This window comes from Natator depressus, chromosome 5, assembly GCF_965152275.1.
Source record: "Natator depressus isolate rNatDep1 chromosome 5, rNatDep2.hap1, whole genome shotgun sequence".
In the NCBI taxonomy this organism is placed as follows: Eukaryota; Metazoa; Chordata; order Testudines; family Cheloniidae; genus Natator; species Natator depressus.
The window spans coordinates 16,659,645-16,687,513 of NC_134238.1; the positions used below are offsets into that span (position 1 = coordinate 16,659,645).

Below are 27,869 nucleotides of genomic sequence, written 5' to 3' on the forward strand. Positions count from 1 at the left end.
ATTGTGGCAAGGAGAAGGAAGAATAATGTATGCACTTGAAATTGTCTCTCCGCCTAGTCTGCACATAGATTTTCCCTGAATTTCCCAGGGGAAGTGAGTAGTTCTTAGACACCTCCCTGCTACCATTCTTCTCCTTCTTACTATCGTGACAGATATGGCAATTTCCTGGACAAATCTTATTGAATTAAGTTAAAGTTTATTGAATTCAGTTTTTGTATTTTAGGAGGTCACTGCTTTAAAAATGCAAATATGTATGTATTATTGTGAGACTGTAGGTAACTTCTCTAGGAGATGTAGCCAATGTAAACTTTGGAAAATGTTATGAGCTTCAAAGGACTCTGACACAACGTGCTGGACAAAGTTAAGTGGGATTCCTGGGAAATACTTGGGAGGAGAGGAAGGCAACATCCCACCTCCGCAGCCATCTTTTTGAAGCAGCACCCAGAGGAGGCATCCATTGTCAGCTGATTGATCACTTGTTACATAAAGACAAGCGCAAAAGCCCAAACTGGATAAACACGTGACTCACAGATTCCTGTCGGTGCTTGTTCTGAGCCAAGGTGGTTATGAACTTGTGACCTCAGAAAAACCTGTTGGTGGGGTTTGAAGGACTGTTCACCTGCCAGAATCCTTGTTGGAGTCAGGGATGATCTCTGGTAACCTTAGCATGCGTGTAGCTTCTTTTATTGTTCTTAATATATTTTCTCTGTAATGCTTTTATCTTAAGAATAACTGTGCTTGCTTACAAAGAGTGTGTGCTAACTTAACCGTGGGTAATTATGCTATTTATAGCCTTAGAAGGGAAAGCACAGCACAGTCATTGGCCTGCTTAGGCACTCTATATGGCTTAGGAATAACACAGTGCCGGCAGGGAACTGGGCAGTCTGGAAATACCCTGGTCAAGAGGGAGAGAGACGTGTGTCTCCGGCCAAGAGAGGCGACATCTGGGGAGCCATAAGCCTGAGCGTGGGTGCTCTTTCTGGACCACAGAAGGGGAATATAGGGGCAGCTGCCCTGAACTCTGACAAGTATCACTTCCAACCGTTTGATGTCTTCCCCTCTTCTTGTAAAAGTGCACTACCTTCTCCTTAGAACCTCCAGCTTTTGACTTTTATTTGATTTTTGTAGTTTATTGCAGTTTTGCTCTAATCCTTCCCCATCACCTTAAAAGAGAAAGATTGCCTAGTAAGAGTCTCCCCTCCCTTTCACAATTCCATAACATCCCTATGGCAACTACAGTAATTGCTTATGTGAAAAAAATAACCTTAGTAATGCCGTTTTAACTGTCTTTAATGTAGTGTTGTCTCGTCTCTAAAAAAAAAAATCAAACACACTGTCTACTTCTGCTGTTCATTTCATCTCTCCCCACCCACCTGTTCTGTTCCTCTCCTTCCTCCTGCTGTCCTGCTCATGCTTCTGGGCCATCTGGTCCTTTCTTTCTTCAGTCTCTTGATGTGCTTCCCCGCAGTCTGCTTTTCTTCCTCTCCGGGCGTACTCAGTGACGCCAGCTCTCTCAATTTTTGTTGCGAGTCTCTTGAGACGTGCTGTTTTTCTTTATGCCCCAGCTCCTGGAGTCCTCTGATTCCATGACAATCTCAGCTTTCATTTAAAAAACAAAGCACATTTCTAGCTCTCATGGCCGCAGAGAAAACATGAGCCCTGAAGGTTTGAACACCAGGAAAGAAATAAGTAGAAGTCCACATTTATTATTTTAATATCTCATGATTTTTTCAGCTGATCTCAAGATTTTGGGGGTCCAAACTCAAAATTTTTGATTGCTTAGAGCTCACAATCCTACATATTGCCCACCTCTCTCTGCTCCCCTAGGCGTATTGCCTTGTTCCTTTCTCTCCTTCTACCTTGGACGTGCCTTTCAAGTGCTGTCTGGCAGCTCCAGTCCTAATGGTAGCTCCAGTCTCTCATGGATTTTCCTATTTCCCCTCCTCTTGTTATTTAACAGTAACCCCTAGTAGGTTAGGCTGCCTCTGTCTCCAGCTGCTTTTACAGGTGGTCAGGCTCCTTCTTGCAATGAAAAGCCTGGACACCTGTAGAAACAGCTGGAAACGAGGAGAGCCAGCACCAAATCACCAACTAGCTCTCTGTGGACTTCCAGACAGCCTGCAGTGGTTCCCAAACCACAGTCTGGGAAACTTTGCTCTACAATAGTCCCTTGGAGCCATTTCTTAAACACTGGAATTCAGTTGCTCACAGCAAAGTATTATAAAGTAGCTCTTGTGCTGGTAAATGTATTTATTTCTTCAGCTTGGGATATTTTCAGGCTAGAACAAATTCTGCTGGAGTTTTTAAGAAACCAGGCTGTTTATATGAAATCTGGGGTGGGGATGGAAGGTGAGGGAGTGCAAGAGATGAACAAACACAGTGGAGAGGAGGGTTTGTCCTGTCAACTAGGAAAAACAATCTCTACCAAATATCCAGGCCAAGCAAGATGACCAGATCTCGAGGCCAAGGAAATAGATATTTTTGGCACACCCCCTAGTGGAAGCAGTGGTATGTGCCTGTGAGTGCAGGTGCCAAGGAGTTTACACTTCCCTCCCCTCCCTTGGAATGTGATTAGCTCTTGGAAGGCTAATTCAAAGGGAAGCCATCACATTGCATCCCCCCGAAAGACAGTTGCCATCCCAAATCCTCAACCTGGCCATTTTATTTATGGATGTGATAACTTGTTTTTACAGATGGCTTGAATAGTTAAATCAACTCCACACAATCTTGGCACAAGATTCCCCCTTCCCACTCCTGTGTGTGATCTCAGCCCATACTATCCATCAGACTTGTCAGTGCACAGACATGATTACAGTCAACTAACACTGAATGCTAGACAAAGTTAAAAGTGATGGCAGTATTACAATGTCCATGTTTACGTAGCTGCTTCTTAAAAGAGTCTGCCACAGATCTACAGCATTACAAGTAACAGATCTGGAAACCTTTCAGATCTAAGTGTACTGGAAACTCAATTCCGAGTGGGTGTAAAACATTGCCATTCTGATATAGCAAGGTAGTGGAGAATTAGGCTCACCGTCTTCTATTGTGATCTGGCCTTAGATGAGAGTTAACATCACAGGATTGCATATCATCTGGTGCAAGAAAATATTGGTCTCTTACATGGAAATCATGTGTATCTGTTGATAGTATATGATGGCTGTGACTGGGAGGTAGTGATTGGATTAGGAGCCAAAACAATATGAATTTAGCAAAGGGTATTGCCAATCTGGCTCTAATGGAAGGTGTATATTTGTGCCTTGTTATCAGTGTAAATAAATTTACTCTCTAACTTGGGAGGAGGTGAAAAGGTTAATTGGAAAACAGCTAATCAACAGCTGCACTGAAGCTTGCTGATAAAAGTTGATTACTTTGACACTTAATTGGCTCCTTTAAAATAGAGCTTCCAATTTAGAAACAGTTCTAAAAAGGTATTTGAATATGATATTGATGATGATATTGCAGGTGGGATATGCACAAGGGACAGACATGGATGTATTGTTGGTGAGAAACAAATGCTAATGTATCTGACCACAGCAGGGTTCGATTAAGGCAACCCTGAGGCATAGGGACACCATGAAGCTCTCTTCCCACAGCCCTATTGAGATCTCTGGATGGAAGGTGTTATAGAAGTACACAGTATTATTATTATGTACTCTCAAGTGTCAGTTGATAGTCAATTAGAATAATAGAATATCAGGGTTGGAAGGGACCCTCGGGAGGTCATCTAGTCCAACCCCCTGCTCAAAGCAGGACCAATCCCCAATTTTTGCCCCAGATCCCTAAATGGCCCCCTCAAGGATTGAACTCACAACCCTGGGTTTAGCAGGCCAAAGCTCAAACCACTGAGCTATCCCTCCCCCAATTAATTGTCCAAAGTTTTCTAGTTTGCAGGTAATGCAGATTTTGCCATTAACTTCAAAATTCCAAATGATGACTAAAGCTTCTCTCTTTTCTCTCATACATTTGAGGAAGGGGTAGTTAGAGGTATTGTGTGGAAACTGGGGGTCTTTATTTGTGTGTGTTTGATCTGGTCTATTATTAATGACAACTGTCATCAATGTTAATGTATATTGTCATTAGGACACTCAGTGCCCCATATGGGTCCCCTGAGAGTGTGAGAAATCTAATTCAATGAGATGCATGTGCACTGGTTACAAAGGGATTCATGCCCATGTCCAAATGAAGAACTGGATCTTAAAGGAGGAGACCTAACAAAACTAAAGCAAAACCCATCAGATTTCCTTTGTGAGGCTACCTGAGACTGGAACATGGAGAACTAGTTCTTAATAACCTTTTATATGGACACCTACCCAAATCCATATTTTTTCTGTCCTAGAGAAACTGGCTATTGTCTTATGTTTATGAACATAAATAAATTTATGGTTCTATATAATAACCTAATATTTTACATCAAAAATGGTGAGTTGTGATGCTGAGGTTACACAAAATGCTGTTTCCATGAAAGAAATGAATAAATAGGTCCTGCACCATTATCTATGTCTCTCAGCAGGGATGTCAGATACCAGGGTATTTTATTTTAAATCATTTTACATGCATTTACAAGTGGGCAGAATAACCAAGGTTCAGGGTGGTTGCTCTACATATGAGATATTAGTTACCATGAGGGTTCTAACTCAGAGAGGTAGCTACTAAATTTCATATGGCTATAGTCAGGTTTTGCATTTCTACATGGTCTTCTTTGTTTGTTTCCTCTCCTTTCCTGGAACTAGTTTATGGGAGCAGGCCGTGCTCATTGAATACAGAACGCTGAAACCTCAGCAATAATGTTGTGAGATTATTCTGAGAATTCCAGGACATGCTGAGGTGAGCAAGTGGCAAGTGACAGGCACAGATGTCCCTGGGAGAGGACTAACAGGGACTTGGGACTGGCCGTCTTTGTACTCTTCAGCCAGCATGTAGTTCTAAACAACTGGCTAACACCGATAAGATCATTGCAGCAGCCTTGATGGCTTTTTTAACATCTTCTTTGCTGTGTCTGGCCCTTCTTACAGGAAAGCTCTGTAGCTTTCAAACAGGTTGAAACCAGTAGAGGTCTATAAGAATGTAATAGGTTTCTATAGAAATTACCCTAAAATTCTATAGAATGGCATAGAGACTAATATATTTTATAGGCTTTTTGAAACATCCTCTAGGATTCTATGGAAAGGCTGTAATTCTCTACAAAATACTATAGGGATGGTGAAAAAAAAATCATGTACATAAGTTATCATTTCCTGTTAAATTCACTAGGATTTTTCTATGGTGTGAGATGGGTGAGGGCGTATGTGAGACCTACATATCAAGTTATGCAGTCAGCATGTTGTAGGAGTATGTACTCTGATTCTTTCCCAGCATTTCCACAGTTCCTGGTGGAAATACTCTGGGCTGTCTTTGAGGCTGGTTGGAATAGGGGCTGGCATCTCTGAGGAGCATCAGACTTTAACCCCTAAAGGCTTAGGTCTGTATTTTAAACTTGAGAAAGTCCAATATTTGTTTCTGTTGTAATGAGAACACTTTAATGATTGATATAAAGGACAGGCTCATGTCACTGAGGTCACTTGCTGAGGTGAGGGGAGAGCAGAGAAGAAAGTGCTGTTTATAAACACGCTTTCTTGGGATGTTCTGTTACTTTTGCTCTTGAAATTCACTGCAGGCTAGACTCTCACCTAGGAGTTCTCTGTCTGAGAGCAGGTTTGATATTTTATGTACTCGTTGTTTACATGAATTAATTTCCTCCAGGCTCTGATCTGAAGCCCATCGAAGTAAACAGAAAGATTCCCATTGACTTCAGTGAAAGCTGTATCAGCCTCTTAGGACTTGATCCAAAGGCCAGTGAAGTAAATGGAAAGGTTCCATTAAAGTTAATGGTTTTTGGATCAGGCCTTTAATTTGCTGGATTGGGCATTTTTTTAGTTAGAACAAAAGATGTTTTGGGGTCAGCTTCGCATCCTTACTTGTATTTGCACTCTTCACACCCCCACAGTCCATTTCAATAAATGTCTTTCATTATCATTATTATAATATTATAACACCTGGAGACACCAACAGAGGTTGGGCCCCATTGTGCTAGGGGCTGTACAAACACAGTGTGAGACAATCTCTGCCCTAAAGAGTTTCCATTCTAAACAGACAAGACATAAAGGAAGTATTATCATCCCCATTGTACAGATGGGCAACAGAGGGCACAGTTCCCCACTGCACCAGGGGGCAGAGCAGGGGAGGTGATAGGGAGCCAGTCAAAGCTCCCTGATTCTTTGCTGTCCAGTCGAGGAGTAAGTTAAAGCTCCAAAGGAACAGCTTTAAATCATGCTGCCGGCAGAAAACTTTCCAGTAGCAGAGAATTGGGCATAGTTGAGCCTCACTCTACCTGTCCCACCTCTGATAGTGCAGTGCCCGCAGGTATGGAACTGGCCTGGGAAGAGATAGAGCCACCTCCACCAACTTTACATCAGCTTTGGATTCATGGACCAGAGAAATTAAATGACTTGCCCAAGGCCACGAAGATGTGGATGGTAGAACCAGGACTAGAGCCCAACCTTCTGAGGGCTAGACCAGTGCCTTAGCCACCAAAGCATCCTTCTACTCCTATCTACAGGGCTGGAAACGAGACAAGGTCCCTGCCTCATTTATTACTGTGTGCAAAGTTCTTTGCAATGTCTGAGTGAAAGGCATTAGATAAAGTCAAAGTATTATTCAATAGGTACGTCTATATTGCAACCAGAGGTATAATTTGCAGCGTGTAGACATTCCTGCACTACCTTTCATCTGCCTAGCTCACTACAAATAGCAGTGAGGGTATGGCTGCGCATGCTTTAGCGGGTGCTAGCAATCTAAGTACATACGCAGAGGTTCCAGGCAGGGCTGGATTTACACCTTATGCGCCCCTAGGCACAGCATCTTCCGCGCCTCCTCCCCACCCCGCCTAGAGCTGACCTTCGTGTTGTCCGTATGAAATGAAAAGAGATATAAACACAGCCTCCCCGGGAAGGCATGAGATCCTTCGCCACACACACTGCTCCCAGCCCAAGCTGGGGCACAGCCCATCCACCTCAGGTGAGGCACAAAGGGGGGGACTGTACCTCTCCCCATGGCAAGCGGTCCCTGGGTGTCTTCCATCCCTCCCACAGCCCAGGGTGGCAGTGCGCTCCGGCTCTGCCTGGGCAAGTGAATGGGGTACTGGCCACTCCCCTCCCTGACATGGGGCAGAGGCAGCAGAGCGACCGAGATTGGGATGGGGCTGGGATGCTCCCAGCACTTTCAGCAGTCGCTGCACCCGTCCGCGGCTCACTGCGCCCCCCCCAGGCGGGCTGATTCGGATGCTCACCCTGCTCCAACCCCACACGCTAGGCAGCCACCAATCCACACCAGGAGTCCGGCCACCCACAGGGTAACTGTGTATATATTAACTTTAACTTTTAGGCACTCCTACCATGCCGGCACCCCTAGGCATGTGCCTAATTGGAAATCCAGCCCTGATTCCAGGTGAGTTTGAATAGCCTGTTATGCCATGTTTCCACTGCTATTTTTAGCAAACTGGCTAGATTAAAGTTAGTGTGGGTATGTCTACATGAGCTGCAAATTATGCCTCTAATTGCAGAGTAAATGCTTCAGCAAACTCTGGAAAAGTTGGTAAACAGCAGCAAGCATTTGCTAAATATTTATTTTCTTTATTGCAATATGAAGCCTCTTCATAAATATTTTGGCCAATACCGGTGTAATTTCTTCCCCTTTCAAATCACCAGAGCAGAGGATGGACACTAAAAAATACATACGGTAGCTAACAATCTCCCACTAACAGCAACTCATGGCGATTATTTTCTTGTACCTGATCTGATGGGGAGGAGGCCTCCCTGTCTGGAGAAATGTTGCCATCTGTAATGCTGGATTTTTAAAAGCGAAACCCCCATCCCCAGTTACATACATAAATAGTAACATATCCTCCCATAGGGCCGATGACACTGCTGTAGGGCGGAAAGCACAAAAAGTTCTCTTTTCTTTGCATCCACCACTCAGAGGCTAGGCAGCAGCAATCCTTGTGCAGACTAATCACCCCAACCGGTTAGACAGGATCAAGTGGGACACGGTCTCACCCAGGCAGCAGAGATGTCTGTGTACAGAGAGGTGGGCAAGTTGCATCCCTTTATGTGGTGTAGAAATGTCTACATTGATCTTGTGTTGCTGGGAAGTTCAGTGGTATGTGGAGCTCGAGAACTCTGGCCTGTGCCTTACAGAGCTCTTATTGCAGAATCTGTTGTAGTTGCATAGAAACATGATGGCAGCTCTCAGCAATGCAATGCTGTGTCCCTGATTTGATCAATATCTGCAGGGATTGAACCTGGGAATCTTAACACGCTGAAACTCTACTGCTTGAACTAAACCAGCCACCTCTATTAGCTAAGGTTGCAGGAGGCTCAGCAGCCTCTCTACAGTGTCTCGGGCCTTGGCCAGAGTGGCACATTGAGTGGGTGTGGGTTACACACGGTGATAGGAGACTCTGGAACTTCTCCAATTTAGCATGTCAAAAATCAGTATTTCTATCTGAAACCTCAGACATCTGCTACATCTCTTAAAGGAGGGAAGCTATGCCTAAATGGGTCTTTTCCATTGGTAACTTCTATGATTGGTATTGCACGCTGACAGAGCAGGCCAAAGAATACACTGGGTCAAGCTCTAACTTTAGCAGCTTCCTTCTCGAGGCAGCAAAGCATGGAGAGCCTCAGCGGCATGACTGCAAAGATATAAAATGCTTCTCAGAGCCCTATGGCATGGACTAAAGGGAAGCTGACAGGAAGTGAGAGTGGGTGTGGAGGGGAGACTAAAATGGAATGAAAGAGTTTATGCTTCTATTGATTTCTTTTCCTTTTCTCCCTTTTTAAGGGAGTGCTTAAACAAACAAAACCCTGCATAGAAAAATAGAAACATTAAATAACGTTAATGTTCCAGCTTTCGCTGCAAAACTCTGGAGAATCAGATTTAAAAATGTAACATCCCTTTTTCCAACATCCTGTCAGACACTTGGCAGTCTGGAATATCCCCAGTGATGGTGTTAGAGAAATACCCCGATTTCCCACAGGTATATACTTGTTTAAAAGCCTTGTGTCTGCAGTTAATGAATTTGGTTGAAAAAAAGAAATATCGGGTATAAAAATCTGGTTGACAAGACAATAAATTAAATTAAATGAAAAGACCTTTTGCTTGTATTTGATTAAACAGCTGAAGTTTTTGAGTAAAGATGGATCATGTGGGAAGAACTAAGAAAAAATAACGGACATACATTTTGTAATTATAAGTAGGGCTGGTAGCACGTTCTCTATTGAAACAGTTTTTTGATGGAAAATTGGGTGTTTGACTAAACAAGTATTTTCAAAAGATGTGTGTGCTTTGTGTGAAAAATTCTGATTTTTGAGAGAAAAATGCCCTGCCACCTGGCCCTTTCTGGTCTTCAGATGGAATATGAAATATTGTGCTCCCATAGGACAGGCTTCTGACTGGCCTACATCTCCCATCATGCATTGTGGCCATGAGACTGCTACGATGTGCTGCATTCTGGCATATAGGGGAGGATAAGAGCACGAGGCACCTACACTACAACTCCCATGCAGCACCACAGCACCATTTCAGAATCAAAATGTTTCAATTTTTTGGCCAAAAGAAAGTTTTTTTCCATGGGAACCTCCACCGTCTCCAATTTTCTGACCAGCTGTAATGATAGGCATCCTGGTGTAACCTATGGCCTCGATTGCCTCCACTCTGCTGTGTGCCGTTACCCTTTCTTTTACTGCTTGTATAAAAAACCACCACCCCTGTACTGCCAACTTTTCTGTTGATCTATGATTAAAAAAAAACCTTAACAACTAAACCACCATGTTCTCCTCATGCTATGGCCATTGGATATCGTCATTTCTGCTCTGCCCACAGGGAAAGATGATATGTTGTAATATCTAAAGATAACAGTGTGAATAAAGGATGCGTTTTAAAAAAAAAACAAATGGCACACATTCCTTCCGTCTCCATGGGCACAGCTGAGTGTAGCTTCCTGATTTTATTTTCTGCGGGTGGGTTTATGCTCAGCTTGAGCTCATTATTTGAGCTTTTTTTTTTATTTATTTATTCAGATGTAAAATACAGAATGTTCATTGTAGGGAGCAGAGCTTTCCCACAATTTATTTCATTTTCTGCCACTGTTGGTCTGGCCACTTTATAATCATCTTGTGAAGTGTATTGATGACATCTGATATTATAGCTTACCACTTAATGTGTAAATGTTTATGATATACTGTACAATGCAGGGCACCTTTGTATTGCGCATCATGGAAAGCATCTCAATCCACTGTATAGTCAACTAAACTAATAAAAATTACAGGACTAATTTAATAATTGAACTGTAGCATCTTCCATAAGAGATTTTACACCATTTTAAAATGCTTGTGAGGACATTATTTTAAACATAAAAACACTCTGGGTGAAATTGGAGTTAATGGCAAAACTTTCATTGGTGTCAGTGGAATCAGGATTTCATTCTCTGGATCTAATCCTACAAGGTAGGGAATTCCAGACCTCAAGGAAATGGTTAGATAAGGATCAGATGCTTCCTTTCTCTGGTCTGTAATGGGTATGAATGATTTTTAGGCTTATGGAAAATGTGTGAACTGGACTATCAAGGTGGAAAAGCAATGAAGGACTTCTTAGGGTAATAGAAGAATCTGCAGTCCCAATAGTGTGCCTAGACCTGAATTCAAACCACAATGTGTCAAAATGAGGGTGAAGATAGTTATAAAGCTAATGGGACATTCTTGCAATAACCTTTCCCTATCATATCAGCAGTAGAACGATAATTGCCCAGATCAATGGGAATATAAAGATCTTCCTTTAAATAAAGGTGTCACAGACACTGTTAAGTGCAGGTGGTCACTCCTGGGATCTAAGAGAGGAGTTAATTACCACTGTAGGATGCCACAAATACTCCTGTTCTTTTTGCGGATACAGACTAACACGGCTGCTACTCTGAAACTGTAGGGTAGGCACTCCATGTCAGCACCATTACTTAGTGGTCAACGACCGATAAGGCAGGTAGTGGCCTGCAATTGCATAGCTAACACCATTACCATTACCACAGCTCCTATTCTGATTTATGTCTGCCTTTTAGTTTCCTCAGTGTATAAGAAACCTTAGCTGCCAGTAAGATCTGAGTAGGCTGTTGTCAACAACAAGTGGAGATGTCTATATGAGCCTGAGGGATAGACTCCCGTGTGGTTACTTTAGTACCCCTAGAGAATGCAGGAAGGAAGGGCCTTTAACTGTGCCCCTGAGGCTTGGCTTTCCTGCCTCATAATATTAAATCCAGAGCTACTGTTTGAACAAACAAGTCACCTGAGAGGAATAGGATCTCTACAACACCTCCTCTTCCTCACCTTAGCAGCTGTGTCCAAGAAGTCATTAAATGAGCTTACTGCACTAACACCTGCACCCTAGCCTCTAACAAAGTAATTAAGTGATATGTGTTTCCTCCTGACTGCAGAGACCGAATGATATTGGCTTCACCTTAAAATCAGACAACATGACACATCCTTGGATGGTCTAAAAGTAACCATCTGCATAGCTATCCACGTTAACATGGCATGTATAACCAAAGAAGATAAAGACTTGTTGCATTTTATCTCATCAGAGGCTTCAGTCATTTGGGAAATTATAATTGCTGAGTGTGGAAAGTAATCAAAAGTACTTTGGGAACTCATTCACAGGTCACTCAGGCATCGCCCGGTGGAATACACAAACTAATTTTCACAGTGGCAAATTTTGGAGACAGAGTGAAGATATCAGATCTAGCAACAGTGTAAGGTCATTAAAAAAATTGAAACAATATAACTTGCAAAATAGACATGGCTCTCAATATTTTCAGCTACAATAGTGATCCACGGTTTCTTTCACAAATAACTACTCCAAAGCAAGTGAGTATATTATCAGGGGAAAATACTAGCTTCTCCTAGATTATTCCTAACATCTAGACTATTTTATATGTAACCCTTCTGCCCATCAGAGTTGGCAGCAACAAGGGCCGGGTTCAATATCTAGGGGATCCATTCCAATAACACAATGCAAACCGGCTCGAGCCCCCACCCAGTGACCTGGGACAAATATATACCACCCCCGCTGGGCGCCTCCAAGAGGCAATACTTCCCCTCTCGCAAGCACATAGTCTGAGTGTAGCAAAAAAGCCTTTTAATAACAGAGAGAAACAATGTGGCATTATGTTGGGGAAACACCACCAACAGGATTCATAACACAACCCATGAGCAAAAAAAAACCACCCCAAGCAAATTGGGGCATGCCCCTTTCCCTCGGGTTCTTGAGTCCCAGCACCCAAACGTCTCTTGAGTCCAGCAATCCACAAATCACCCAAAGTCCAAAAAGTCCAGCCCCAGAGTTCAAAAGTTCATCTGCATAGTGTTACTCCCCAGTCTGGCTAAAATGTGCCTGTGTGGGGGGAAAGGGGTAAGGGGCACCTTACGTGTCCTGAAGCTGACTGCCCCACAGGGCTCTGCTCCACCACGACCGGCTCCGCTCTGCACCGCTCGCCGTCTCACGAACAGCTCTGCTCAGCTCGCCGTCTCACGAACACACCGCTGTCTCACGAACGGCTCCACTCCACCACGACCGGCTCTGCTCTGCACCGCTCGCTGTCTCAAGAACAGCTCTGCTCAGCTGGCTGTCTCATGAATGGCTCCGCTCTGCACAGCTCGCCGTCTCACGAACACACCGCTGTCTCACAGACGGCTCCGCTCCACCACGACCGGCTCCACTCCGCACAGCTCGCCGTCTCACAAACACACCGCTGCACTCTAGATCTTCTGGCTCCCCACTACTTGACACAGTGCTCAGTGATTTCAGCTCGCAGTGATTTCAGCTCATAGTAGTGGGGGCCTTAGTGCTGGTGCACCTTAAGGCCAAAGTGAATGCAGCACAGTACCTGTAGCAAGACTCTTAATAGACCCAAAATTAGCTCTGACATTCCACAGTGGAGAGAGACAGAGGTGCAATTGGTGCTTCAGGCCCTCACAAAGGGGCCCACACCACCAGGTACTAATACCTGTCTCAAGTCTCTCTCAATTCACACAGTTTTGGAACCCATGACCCTTGCCTAGCGAGTGCTACTTAGTTGATGGTGAGTCCCTCCATCATAGCAAAAGGCCAAGTACAGTTCCCATAATCAGGGTAATAACAATTTATTCTTCCTGCCCCAATAACAGAGACACTGGGGATCCCACAGCAGCCGAAGTGACCATTTGGGCAGCTATGGCCTCAGTCTAGGCGGGGTGGGTGTGCCTATGCAAATGAGATCAGCCCCTAAAGTTTTTTTTTCCACAACTTGCCACACCTCACCACCAGATGTCAGGGTGGAGCTCACCCTGACACTGCTTACATATACTTCAGTGTCAAGCTCTCTGGAGGACTGGAAAGCACAACTGGATGTACAGCTATCCTGAAGATGATAAATGTTCACATCTCAAAGAGGAATAATCTCTCCCTGTGTTATCAACCTCAGACTCTATTCCTCTCTAGTTAAAGCAGCTTGGTAATAATTCTGACACATGTTGGTGATGCAGAAGGATGAGGGCTCTGCAATCCAGCTCATTTGGAATTATCATTAATGACATGATTTTGGGGACAGTATATCAAAGTCTATAAGTGAAATGAGCAATGAAGAAATCTAACATTTGATCTCTTTTTTGGCCTGTATTAAACCTCAGCCAGCCTGAGAAAACACATGGAGTTAATGTAGGTTTTACTGGCATATTCAAGTGTAGGACAGTGTGGTGGTCTTTGTCCCTCACGAATGGCTGTATTAGCTGAGTCTACAACAGCTGTCGGCTAATGGAGTTACTCCTTTGGCTCAAGAGGCTTTCGTGTTGGAGGTCCATAGTTCAATACCAGCTGACAACAAATTATGGCTTTGGTGGGTAGAGAGTATTACTCAAGGAAACATATTGCATGACATAGTAAGCCCCAATTCACATTAGCGCTGTGTTATGTACTGGAAGATAAAACATATGGGCCAAATACTCAGTTTTTACTCACTCATGCAAGCTGTCAGGACAGTGGGAAAGCACCGAGTAAACACTTTAAGATCTGGCCCTGTCTGAGACGAAAGAATCCCACATCTCACTATTTTATAAGGAAATCCTTGACAATGCGTATGTAACTTTATGTGTACGTACCCTTCTGCTTACCTGAGTAGTGAATCCCTTATAAGTAAACAAAAACATTTGTTCTGGGTTAGGTATCAACTTATCAAGATGTTTAGTGTAGTGTAGTAGCTAAAGCAATGACCAGGGAATCGGAAGAGTTGGATGCTTGGCTAATTCTGGCCTGCTGGGTGACCTGGGGCAAGTCATTTCCCCTTTCTATGCCTTAATTTCCCCATCCGTACAATAAAGATAATGATACTGACCTCCTTTGTAAAGTGCTTTGAGATCTACTGATAAAAAGTGCTCTATAAAACGCAGATGTTGTTATTAACTAATGAGTCTCTCCGTTTCCATTAAGCAAAGTGCTTGCCAACATAAACACTACAACACTGAACATGTATTGCTATTTGCTGAACTGAATGGTGCTTTGTGATGTTTGCTTTAGCATTCTCTTTTTCCAGTTTGCATAGTTATCTGTGCAGTAATTTTTACTGCATTGTACTCTGCTCTCAGTTATTGTGGTGAGACACCTGTCACTTCAGGGAGTATGAAAATAATAATAAAAAAAAAAGCAGACAATTGTGTCTGATCCAGTAATGATGCTCAGGGAAAGAGTGGGCACTGAAACTAATTTCCAGTACCAGAGTTTTCCCTCAGTATACTCCAAATGACAAGCAGAGATAGAGAGCCAAATTCCACTCTTTGTATAAATGAGAGCAGAACTTGGTTTGCCACATTTGTCTTTGCTGGTCACAAGTAAGCATAAGGCTATCATAGAACCATAGGGCTAGAAGGGAACGCAAGGGTCATCTAGGCTAACCCCCTGCCAAGATGCAGGATTTGTTGGGTCTATACCATCCAAGACAGATCATAACTTTGAGGACATTATCCTACTGTTATAAGTGTAATAAACATAATTGTGGCCCTGTGTAGTATATTTTCATTATACTATTTAATGAGTATCCAATATTCCCAGAACAATTAATTCCATAATCCCAATAATGGTGATAAAGAAATAAATATTGGTTTATAAATGGCTTGACTATACAGTCTAAATCAGGGCCCAGAGATATGGAAGAGGTGCTGTTTCAAAAAGCAGTTTGCTGCTATGTCAAAGTTTTCTTCTGACCTTATATATTGCCATTGACTGTTGCACATAGTCTCCTTTTTCTAATTTTCAGACTAAAAATACAAAGGAAAGACTATTTTAAAAATGTATTTGTTTAATACTTCAGTAGTTAGGAGGTATTTGCTCATGAAAGGTATATTTAATCAGTGGTGATATACTCAGTTTGACTTGGAACCCTATACCTACCTTTCCTGATTTAGAACATCCAATCACTCAGCAATAACTAGCTATGCTAAATCTAAAGGGGTGTGTGTACAGCTGGTATCTTCAATGTATATAATGCTACTTGAAATAGTCAAAGTAAGTCTGTTCCTAAGCACAGAAATTGAATGCAGAACTAAGGCCCTAACCCTGGAACTGTTTATATACACAGGGGTGGCGAAATTATATGGGCCTGTGGTGCCTATGCTCCAGGAATATTCAGGGCCCGGCTCCACCAATGTCTGCGACCGGGTCTCCCCTCCTGCCCCATCTGCGCACCTTTCCTGGAGCATCTCCCGGCCCTACCTGCCACCCCCAGGCAATTTAAAAAGGGCCCTGGGGGAACCCGGCCACCACCGGCAGCGCAATGGGGCTAGGCCTCGCTCTGCTCCCGGAAGCGGCTGGAATGGCACTACAGCCCCTGGAAGGGGTATATGTGTGTGTGTGCGCTGCCCCCGCCCCGAGCGCCAACTACACAGCTCCCATTGGCCAGGAACTGTGGCCAGTGGGGGTGATGCCTGCGGGCAGCGGCGTGCAGAGATCCCCTGGCCTAGGAGCTGCTGCCAGAGGGATATGCGGGTTGCCTTCTGGAGCTGCCTGAGGTAAGTGCCGCATCCCTCACCCTCTCCCCCTGCCCCAGCCCAGAGCCCGCACCGAGTGCCCAAACTCCCTCCCAGAACCTGCACCCCTCCCACACCCAAACTCCCTCCCAGAGCTTTAGGCAAGCGTGTGTGTGTGCGTGTGTAGGGGGTGGGTCTTGGACCCATTCTAGGCACCACCAAAAATTATACAAGCCTGCCACCCCTGTATACACGTAACTTTCCTCCCTTGAGGTATCCCATACCAGTCAATGTGTTTTCCAGATAGGGCCTTAACAAAAGAGCAAACATTGCAACTGCATAACTGTTAGAGGCTTTTTGCACAGCCCCCACACTATAAATGTAAGTTGTGTGTGTTAATGTGGTGAAATGCATCTCTTGATAGTGAAAAAACTCTCAGCTCCCGCAGAATAAGGACATTAACAGTGCCGAAATCCCACTGTCAACCCCACCACAAGATCAGGTTGTTGAATCCAGTGGCATCACAGATATTGCATCACATGGTCATGCATATCACACTGTCACTCTGCTTGGCTTGCTCGCTCTTGTCTTGAAATGTTCAAGTTTCTTGCTTGACACAGGGTGAACTGGCCCTTTAAGAGGGCTGGGGACACAGTCCCACAGGATGTTTAGATTGATGTATTAGCACATTCTGACCAAAAAAGCTTTGAATTTTTTCTGAACAGTTCTAAACTGCTGTAATATCACAGCACAAACATGGCAAAGCAACGTCAGGATGTAATGAGCACTCTGCCTGAAGCTTGACAAGAAGAGCACGTGGAGACTCAGGTCCCAGTCCAGCAACGGACTTACACACATTTAAACAGGTGAGTAGTCCCTTTGAAGCCAAAGTTAAGCACCCACTTAAGTGCTTTGATGGATCAGGACCTTCAGTTGCTGATGTGAGTTATCAGCTTTTCAGGCAAAAACTGCAGCTAAATAAACTGTTTGAATATTTCTTGAAACTGACACAATATATTAATTGACTTCGTACAGAGTTAAGATAAAAATGTAATTGCCTCTTTTTTAACTCCCTTTGTGAGTAATGATGTTCCAGTTTTGCAATAAACGTGAGGAAGAAAAATAAGGCTTTGACCTTTAACGTTTATAAACCAGACATGTTTTTATTCATGAACCTTTGCACAAGTATATTTTATGCTGGACCTGGAGTTTTGCATTCAGGGGAAATTTTTGTTGCCAGCTCCAGGCATCAGAATTGATTGACCCCAGTTATGCTCTTCTCCCCTGGGGTTCATAAGTCAAGTTGTTGTAAAGTGCTCCTACAACATTTGCTGGAAACTGTGACCCAAGAGTGGGAATTTATGTTGGATGCTTACCTTTAGAGAAGGGCTTTGTTACAGAGTGAGTGAGTGTGAGGGGCAGCGGGGGTTAACAAGTGACAGTGAGAATAATTATTTCTACCCATAAAACTTCATATGGGGGAAAAAACCCAACCAAACAGTCATACAAATTTTGGTGATGAACATTTTCTAAAGCAGATAAATGCACTTAGAATTTGTTAGTATAAGTACCACAGCTTTGCGTAGTATTGTGCCAGTAAATCTTCTCTCAACAGATTAGAAGGCTTAAATAATTCTACTGTAAGATTAATTTCTCACTCAGGTTATTGGACTCTTCTTTGTAATGTCTTTGCAGAATTCAGCTGGGTGCCATTAACTTCCCTGCATGATTACTATAGTTGCATTGTGATCTATAAAAAAAAAAAAAAGTCTCTTTGGAATGGCTTCTGCATATCTGTGTATGAAACATAAATCTTCCTTATACAATTATATTTTTTGCATGGGAGAGAGTCTTCATTCTCTAAAAACAGCCAACCACCAATACAAACGAGAAATGGGAGTGAGTTTTATGCAGTTATTGATTTATCTTCTAAGCGGAAAACAATTTCTAAAAAGCAGACAATATCTATTATTAAATGTAACGTCCACACCAAAGCGCTGGTAACCTTGCTTGAAACTGTTCTAATACAGTTACAGCTAGACACTGCTGTTGTAAGTAGAGATGGCACCCTCCCATAAAGCTCAGGTCTGAACTATGGATCAAGAAACCCAGATGTGAACTTTCTGGGCCTAATTCTATTCTTAAATTGGTCTTACATCAATGTAGCTGCTGTGCCTTCATTGGAGTGACTCCATTTATACCATATCTCTATGATGGGCCTACTCCAAAACTCTATATCTAAACACTTAAAAATGGGGGATAGAAATCTGGATCCAAATCTGAAGTTTCCCATATTCCAGGGTGCTTGATTTGGCCCATTATAGAGATGGGTTGGTGCTGTGAACTCTCTCATTCAGATCACCACTTAGGGCTTTGGTTTAGGCTCATCCATCCATAGCTGGAATATGGCTTGCAGAACAACTGTACTTGTCTTGTTAGTTAGGGGTGTGTTGCTATGAGACTTAATCTTACAGGATGGTTATTAAAAACCACCAACCAACCCTCCAGAGCGCACTGTACGCTGGGTCCAGACCAGAGGTATATTCCCCAAACTGGGGGTTCTGCTTCCATTGTGGACAGGGCCTAAAAATGAACCGACAAGCACTCTATTAAAACATCTGGGGAAACTGTTCTTTGATTATGTAAGACATTAAGGGTGTGTGTATGAAATGGGCCAGATACTCAGCTGGTGCAAGTATGCATTGCTCCTTTAGATCTAGTACCCAACATTTTACAGTACATCTTACTTCAGACTGATGGGATCCACCAGTATTGCCACTTCTTCCCAATGAGGTCAGAAGAGACCAATGTCAGCTTGGTAGCATGACATTTTACCTCCCTGAATTAAAAACCAAACCAAACCCACCTACCATTTAAAGGCAGAATTGATTTCTGTACCTTTGAGTCTCACAGGGCTTACCTTTTGTTGTTCTCTTTTTAAATATTCTCCTGAGTATTCCAGACCACCCTTCACAGCAGCTGGCTTTGTTTTCTGCTCTCCTGATCAGTTTTTGGCAAATGGAAGAACTACAAAATAATGTACATCCTTTGTAAGATGCTAAAACCTCTTGAAGCAACATCTTCTTGTCTTTAAATAATCCTTCACCCTCTCACAAAAGCTGTGTCTACACAGGGCTTTGTTTGCTCTGGTGTGGCTCTACACTCATTGCAATACCCCAGGATAGATATTCTGTGCCAGTGTAACATGGATCTTGCACCAGGTTGGCTTACCCTTGTTTGAAACTACAGTGGTGGAGTTATACCATGGCCAAATCCCTCTGTTTAGTTAAGGCCAAAGGCTATTCCCCCCCACCCATGATAAAAGCAGGAAATATTAGAACTATAATACTGTTTATACAACAAAACTCTGCCATAAAGGAGAGCCTGGTAGTTTACACAGCTGTAATTGGGTTTCCCAAGTGGTAGATTTTAATTTTACAGGAGCAAGGTGCTTCAACCTTTCATTTACAGAAAGACCTAGAAATTCCCATTCTCTTTTCATATCTTATAAAAAGTATCCAATGAGAAAAAGCATTAAGGACCCAGGAGAAATATCCTTTATTCAGTCTTTTAGTGACTTATCAATTCCTGGGGACTATATTCTCCCCTTGCTAGGGGAGGGACTTGATGTAATTGAATATTTCTTATCTTTAACTGCTATGATCCTAAGAACCTTTTACAAGTTCAGCTGAAGCTTTGAGAATGACTGATCCTAAGTCACTCTCCAACTTGTAAGACTGGGCTTTTGTTGAAAGATACTCTTTCAAGAAGAGTAGTTAATATTATGAAATGTTTTGGTGCCCTTTATATAAGCTCTTTTTACTGAATTGCATGCCAGTGACAGGTGTAAGACTGACACCTGTGGAGAATGAATTCCTCCATTTAGGCACAGAACAGCAATACAAGTTTCCAAACACTATCCCCCCAAACCCATGGAAGGGCCAGTAATTTGCCACTTCTGAGACTGCGGCTACCTGTCTGAGAATTGGTCTGAGGCCACCAAAGTCTTAGCCAAATGCTCAATGCGTGTCAACTTCCAGTCACTACCAATCTGAGGTGGTGCTGTGGAGGTGAAAGGCTGGGTATCTAACTGTGACCTGTCCAGAACCCATCTTCATTTTAAAGCTGTCTGACTCCCTTTTGGAGACTGGTTAGGATTGTAGGCTCTGAGGCAAGGACTTTTTTTTGTTCTGTTTGTACAGCACCTAGCGCAATGGGATCCTGGTCCATGACTAGGGCGTGTAGGTGCCACAAATAATACAAATTAATAATGATAAAGCCCTAAGCCAAAGATGAACTATCAAAACAGACATTTAATAAAATCTTTTTGGGGGCTTTGGCTACATCAGTTAGAGGTATGACCAGCTTTTATTGCAGTGTCAGCACCAGTGCTTTTTATTTTTAAACCATGTTACTGATTGCAACAATTCCCTTTGAATGTAACGTTGCGCAGTGGGGATGATCCTCTGAGAGGCACTAACTTTTTAGGTGCATTAGAAACAGGTTTCCTTTGTTTGTATCATCCATGTGCTTTCAGGCTTCTGCACTGACAGCATCTTTGGTGTCAGAGGAAGCCTGACCATTCCATGAGACTCTAGTGCAGCAGTGCTGAGAGTTATGTCGTAATCTGCTCTTTAGTAAGTCCATATCGCAAGTTAGAGGGACATGTTACACTTGCTGGTTAACCAGCAAGTGTATCTCGGTTCATGCAGGCACAGCAAAGCAAGAAAACAAAGGTTTCATTTTCTGGTGAATTTTAGCCTTTTCAGTTATGGCCTCCTTTCCTTTGTCTCTAGCAGATCTAGCTGTGCTAACCCTGAAGACCCAAGCCCAGTGCTGCTAGTAGTGATTTAATGGGGACAGTTGTGTGGGATTTCTTTAGCTCAGTAATTCCGATAACTCATGGCATCATCATCATCACCACCACCCATTGCAGTCTCTGGCCATGTTTAACTTGCTGACAACACTAACCTGAATCTACACCTATGCCTGAAGAAAAGGAGTACTTGGGGCACCTTAGAGACTAACCAATTTGAGCATAAGCTTTCGTGAGCTACAGCTCACTTCATCGGATGCATACTGTGGAAACTGCAGAAGACATTATATACACAGAGACCATGAAACAATACCTCCTCCCACCCCACTCTCCTGCTGGTAATAGCTCATCCAAAGTGACTACTCTCCCTACAATGTGCATGATAATCAAGGTGGGCCATTTCCAGCATAAATCCAAGTTTAACCAGAACGTCGGGCGGGGGGGGGGGGGAAGAGGGGGGTAGGAAAGAACAAGGGGAAATAGGCTACCTTGCATAATGACTTAGCCACTCCCAGTCTCTATTTAAAGCCTAAATTAATAGTATCCAATTTGCAAATGAATTCCAATTCAGTAGTTTCTCGCTGGAGTCTGGATTTGAAGTTTTTTTGGTGTAAGATAGCGACCTTCACGTCTGTAATTGCGTGACCAGAGAGATTGAAGTGTTCTCCGACTGGTTTATGAATGTTATAATTCTTGACATCTGATTTGTGTCCATTTATTCTTTTACGTAGAGACTGTCCAGTTTGACCAATGTACATGGCAGAGGGGCATTGCTGGCACATATCACATTGGTAGATGTGCAGGTGAACGAGCCTCTGATAGTGTGGCTGATGTGATTAGGCCCTGTGATGGTGTCCCCTGAATAGATATGTGGACATAGTTGGCAACGGGCTTTGTTGCAAGGATAGGTTCCTGGGTTAGTGGTTCTGTTGTGTGGTATGTGGTTGTTGGTGAGTATTTGCTTCAGGTTGGGGGGCTGCCTGTAGGCAAGGACTGGCCTGTCTCCCAGGATTTGTGAGAGTGTTGGGTCATCCTTCAGGATAGGTTGTAGATCCTTAATAATGCGTTGGAGGGGTTTTAGTTGGGGGCTGAAGGTGACGGCTAGTGGCGTTCTGTTTATTAGCACTGTAGTGTCCAGGAAGTGGATCTCTTGTGTGGACTGGACCAGGCTGAGGTTGATGGTGGGATGGAAATTGTTGAAATCATGGTGGAATTCCTCAAGGGCTTCTTTTCCATGGGTCCAGATGATGAAGATGTCATCAATATAGCGCAAGTAGAGTAGGGGCGTTAGGGGACGAGAGCTGCCACACACACCCCTGGAACCCCGACCTGGGATATTCTATCTACTACCCAAGATCCATAAACCTGGAAATCCTGGGTGCCCCATCATCTCAGGCATTGGCACCCTGACAGCAGGATTGTCTGACACCGAAACCCCTCAGGTTTGGTGGCAGCATGCAGCCACTTTCAGAGTGAGCCTCTTCCAGCTTTGGGGGGGGGGGGGGGGGAGGTCTCCTCTCTCGGACCTCCTCCTCACCTCTGGAGTTCTCCTCTCTGGAAGCTCTCTTTCTAGGAGCAGCACCGCATCTCCCAGCTAGGGAAATAACTGTTCTGCCCATTTAACCACATAGTAGCAGCCATTAAAGAGGTTATACACCCCACCACTTGCACACAGGTTTGAGTTCTCTTTAACAGCCCTTCTGTCAGCATTCCCAGGTTACTGCAAGGCTGTTGCATGATTTGGTAATGGGGTTACAATTTGATCCAGACACATCTGTACAGCAAGGCTGAATCATGTAGGGCAACTGAAGGCTGGGCAGCTTCCACTTTTTTTTAAAATATACTGCAGTAGCACCTGGGAGCCCTGTTCCTGGACCAGGACCCTGTTGTGCTAGGAACTGTACAAATACAAAACACCAAACAAAATGATAGTCCCTGCCCCAGTGAGATTACAATCTAAGCATCAGGCAAGAGACAACTGATAGATACAGGCATATGTACGGGGAGCACAAGGAAGCAGGGAGACAATATTGGGCCTGCAGGCTAGGCTGGTGGCCTCACCACACTGGCTGCCTAACCTGACAGCAGCCACTGGAGTGAATGGATACTGATCTCTGTCATGTGAGAGGGGTGCCAACCTTTTGTAACCCTGACCCAGGTCAAGTGGCTGGGGGCAGTAAATAGAGAACTCTTATCAGCACTCCTGCCTGTGATGAAGGTATGACAAGTCTGCACACATGCCAAACAAATAAATTCTGGTCCCTGTGCAGAAGGCTGGCTTAAGGATTTAGAACAGGGTTAGTAAAATGGGACACCCTCCAAGCAAACGCAACAGCTATTATAAGCCCAATAGTATGAGGTGTCGAATGCTCTCAGCTTCTGTTGTCTTTGCAGGATCAGACCCCATGCAAGCAGAATAGCTCACAAAGTCAGATTTTGATCTCAGTTACACAAGGGAAAAAAAAAATCTGGATTTTAACACTATTCAGTTTAATGGAGTGACTCCAGATTTACTCCTATGTAACAGTTCTGAATTTGGACCTAAGGTATTAAAACTGAATTGTTACTGAAAGAAGGAATGTTGAGCAGGACAATGGCATTAACCCCTGTGCTCTTCCAAAAAATAGCATGGTCCAGCAAAAGACATGGATTTATATAATACCTAGTTATTGTACAGCACTCTTCATTGGAAGATCTCAAAGCACTTTATAAAGGAGGTCAGCATCACTATCCCCACTTTACAGATAGGGAAACTGAGGCAGAGGTAAGCCAACTCATCCAGCAGGCCAGTGGCAGAGCTGGGAAAGGAATCCTGATCTCCTGAGTCCCAGTGCTGTGCTCTATCCACTAGGCAACGCTGCCTCCCCCAACAAGTGTCTGAATAATCTCCTTCATACAAATTGTATTGTTATATTTAATTCTGTATTTCACAATGTTAAATAATGGATACCAGCAGAATGTAAATGAAATTAAGAGGTATAGGCAAAGTGGTGAAAGATACTCTTCTGCTGAAGATGAATAAGCATAAGCAAAAGTGGCTAGTTTGTGTGATAAGACATATAGTGGGCTAGGCTTTGGTGAGGTGAGGGAGTAGAGCGAGAGTGGCAAGGGCCTTGAGAGAGGCTGGATCAGGCTGGTTATTGGTGCACTTTATATTTCTTTGTTTATAAAGTCCATGGAGAGTATTGGAAATAAAGGAGCAATGTTAAACTGGATCATGAAATGCATTGTGAACCAGTGGAGTTGCCCGAGGATGGGGTGAGAGGTTTAACCTCTCATTTTAAGGGAAGTTACTGTTAGCAATTCAACATGGCAATGCCACCCATGGATACATTTCTGGGTCCAGATGTAGGATTTGAAATCATGATCTCTGGAACCATGAAGATGGTACCAAAACGGTGGGATGAACTTTACTCCTGTGTGCGGGTCCCTACAGGTTTCTACAGTAGGTGAACACTCGGAATGAGTATACTCCCTCAGTACAGGAAGGCAAGTATTCACCACCATTCTTGGTCTGAAGGGATCAGTATCATGAAGCAGCTGGCAGAAACACCAGCTGGAGGAGGGGAGGAATTAAACAGGATCAAGTATGTTGAGTCAGGACTTGCTCTACTCTTAATGGCCAGAAACCCTACCTTCCTACCCAGCTTAGCACCCACTACTAATTACAAAAATCCTAAAAAAAGTTGGGATAATCCAAGTGGATTATCCCAATCAAAGACTATATCCTATTTATACAGCTATACTTAATCCTGCCTCAGAGCACTGGGATGGACTAGGTGACTGCTTGACATCCCTTCCAGCCCCACTTTTTTATTATATCCGGATCCTATTGTCTCCCCCCGCCCCCATTTTGATACCCAAGATACTGTAAAAGCTGATTGCCTTCTCCCTCTGCTTTAATTCCAATTAGTTCCTCTTTGCCTGCAATTGTAAAATTAATATTTTCTGTCCCATGTGTGAGGCATAATGGGAGTTATCGGCTGTTAGCATATGCTTGAACTATTGCACCTGCTGCTAACAAAGCTTCAGTGGGCTTAGTTTGATGAACAAATGAAACATTTGTTAAAGATGGGAAGGAGGGGAAGGGAAAGAATAACTGCAGAGTGGCTCTTCTCTCCACTGGGATGATTTATCCTTCTTGACTCAATATGAAAAAGCTCATTCAGAGCTAACAGGGAAAGCTAACACGTAACGAAAAGAGGGCAAAAAAAGAAAAATACTTCACATCTGCACTGTCACTGGAAAGGGACCTGCATGATGATGAACAGCCTCTAAAGGGGCATCAGAGGCCCTAGCCGTATTAGGTCTTGCTGCAGTGTTTTGAAACTAGTCGTAGTGCAACTACGAGCTGTGCTTAACAAACCCTGCTGACTGCGACTCGGTCAGTGAATGATCAACTCCTGAGCGGCAGCACCTAGTTCCAATGCTGCAGTGCCCCAGGGAGCCTGCAGGTGAGGGGGCCCCACGCCCGTGGATCCGAGGGAAACTATGCATGTAGGTCATAACCCAGCAGAGCATTCAAGCACCTGCTTGGGTTCCTTTGATGTCGGCTGCCGAATAGGGATAGGCTGCTGAATCAGGGCTGTGAAGAAGAATCACAGTTCTTACTTAAAATAAGAAGGCGGCTTCTAGCCTCTTTGCCATGCTGGCCCTGAACATGTAAATGATCTCTAGAGAGGAAAGCAGCCAGGTTTCACTTCCAGAACAGGAGGATGGCTGGGAGCTAAAATCTCCCCCACTCACCGGTTTGTAAAGTGTTTCCATTCAAGCACTCTATTATTACATGAATTTCTGTGTCAGCTATCTGGGCACTTTTTAAATTACTAGTGTTGAACTCATTGCTTTCTAAAGTGATTTCATATACCTGGAAGATGAAAGATGGGGAGAATACACCAGAGCTTTCTCTAGCATCTCCTGACGGGAGTGTCTCAAACCATGTGCAATATGCATTTTAGGTTCATTTTGAGCCTATTGGAAAGCAGCAGTGCAAAACAATTGCACATTTAAAAAGGTATTTTTCCAGAGGAATGCACAGTTCATGAGAGGTTAATTAGCAGTAGTAGAAAATGAAGTTCTCCATTTACTCACAGCACTGGTAGCAATAGTGCAGGTCTCCCTCCAACTCTCTCATCACCGTGCTTCAATCCTAATCTGGAGGCCCCACCTTTAGGAGTTAGAGGAGTAGTTCAGTTTAGATTACCAGTCCATTTCTCGTGTGTCTGCAGACACCTCCAATAAGTGTCAAATTGGATCTTGTGAACAACCTAAGCCACCAAATGGCCACCCGCTGAACACCACTTTTGGTCACTAATGACGGAGCTCTGCCTTCTTCACCAACAGAAGTTGGTCACCCACCTTGTGTCTAACAGTCACATGTAAATTATAATAAACGTCACAAATCTGCAGCCACCCAGGACTTCATGATTATCACAATGCCACATGCCTCAGACACTCAGAGCTTTGTGACAGAAGTAGGAGCAGAATTTGCATTCTTCTGCATCAAAGTAGAGGCCCCAAAAACCTGAGCTAACGGAGACTCTCCACCAGTTTTAAAAGGCCTGTGGGATTCAGAAATGCTCTGCAGTTCTATCTAGCAGGGAGCAGGGGAACACAGACATTTGCCAGTTCATTTATGTACTTAGCAATTTACATTTCCAAAGCCTTAACTAATCCTTACCACACTCCTGCAAGGTAGGTCTGTAGGTAAATACTATATCCCCATTTTCAGATAACAAGATCTGAGAAGCAAACTGATTTCCTAAGGCTACTCAGCAGTTGAAACAAGATTATGACTCAGCAGTTCAAGTCCCAATTGCATGCTCATTTCTCCTATTAGTTCCCTACATTCTCACTTTATAATGCACTCTCTTTACAGCTGCAGATGTTGGCACATTTTAGTTTGTTCAAGGATTTGACAGGATGTGTGTATGTCTTTCTAATGAGCATTTTGTTTTCTAGTTTTAGCACAGGAGCTCTGACCCCGTGTTTATTTTGATGGCACCTCACAATACCTTTTGCATTTTTGACAGCTATGGTTCTACAATTCTTGCACCTAGCATAGGGGAGTAATTTTCTTCCCCCTCCTGTACTTTCTGGCTAGATGAAGGACTTTGAAATGTGCTGGTAAGGCAAATCACACATGGCTTCCTAGCTGTTCAGAGTAGTCATTACCCAGCAGTACTCCAAGAGCTGATTTGGAAAAAAAAAAATCAAATTATTGCAAGCAAAAGATTAGACCATAGGCGGGTCTAGGTGCCAAGGAGCTAGTGCTCCACCCTGTCATGTGGAAGGCTCTCTAAAGAAGGGATTTCCCCTCTGTGATCCAGCCATCTAGAAAAGGTGTCTGCTCTACCCTAACAGGGAACTGTCTTGGCCTAGCAGGCACTCTGACAAGTGCAGAGTTCTTCTAGCTCTACAATGCCTACAGGAACCCCTGGGGCAAAGTGTATTCTGGGTCAGGCCAGCACAAAGGGGACATGTCAATGAGGAGATGACATATCAGGGCAGTCTTGTGTCTTGCCTTGGCAATTCCCTGCTGCCACAAGAACTGGGTTAAGGCAGTAGGGGACACAAGTTAGGACACCCCACAGGCTGCTCTAAGTTGCTCCAGGAGTTCAGTCCAAGCCTGCCAACCCCAGGACACAAACACTTGTTCTTGGTCCTTGTGCCAGGCTCTGCAGCAGTACAGGGATCAGTTCCCCCTGGCAGCCTGCTCTCTCCTTCTAGACTTGCACTGGGTGGGAAGCTGGGACCATGGGATTGTGTCCAAATGCTGTGCCCCACATCACACAAACAGTGACCCCACCCCTGGGAGAACGGAGCCTGGGATACTGTTGCCTGGGAGGAGTGAGGGTAAAGGAGTGCGCTGGGGGAAGCCAAGAAACTGATGCTGAAAATTAAAAATACTTGGGCATACTAGTGGTTTTGGAGTCATGAAATCCAGTCCAATCTTACAGCTTAGCTGAAAACATTTC

General features: G+C 43.8%; 1 long non-coding RNA gene across 1 annotated transcript in view; it reads right to left on the reverse strand.

The window, feature by feature from the left end:
- Positions 1-17,363: 17,363 nt before the first annotated feature.
- LOC141988064 (uncharacterized) overlaps positions 17,364-27,869 on the reverse strand; it is a 29,543-nt gene continuing 19,037 nt past the window's right edge. Inside the window, exons 2-4 of the long non-coding RNA XR_012639646.1 lie at positions 25,984-26,059; positions 18,997-19,103; positions 17,364-17,826 (exon numbers count right to left, since the gene is read on the reverse strand). This is a non-coding gene — a long non-coding RNA (uncharacterized LOC141988064). The remainder of the gene's footprint in view (positions 17,827-18,996; positions 19,104-25,983; positions 26,060-27,869) is intronic.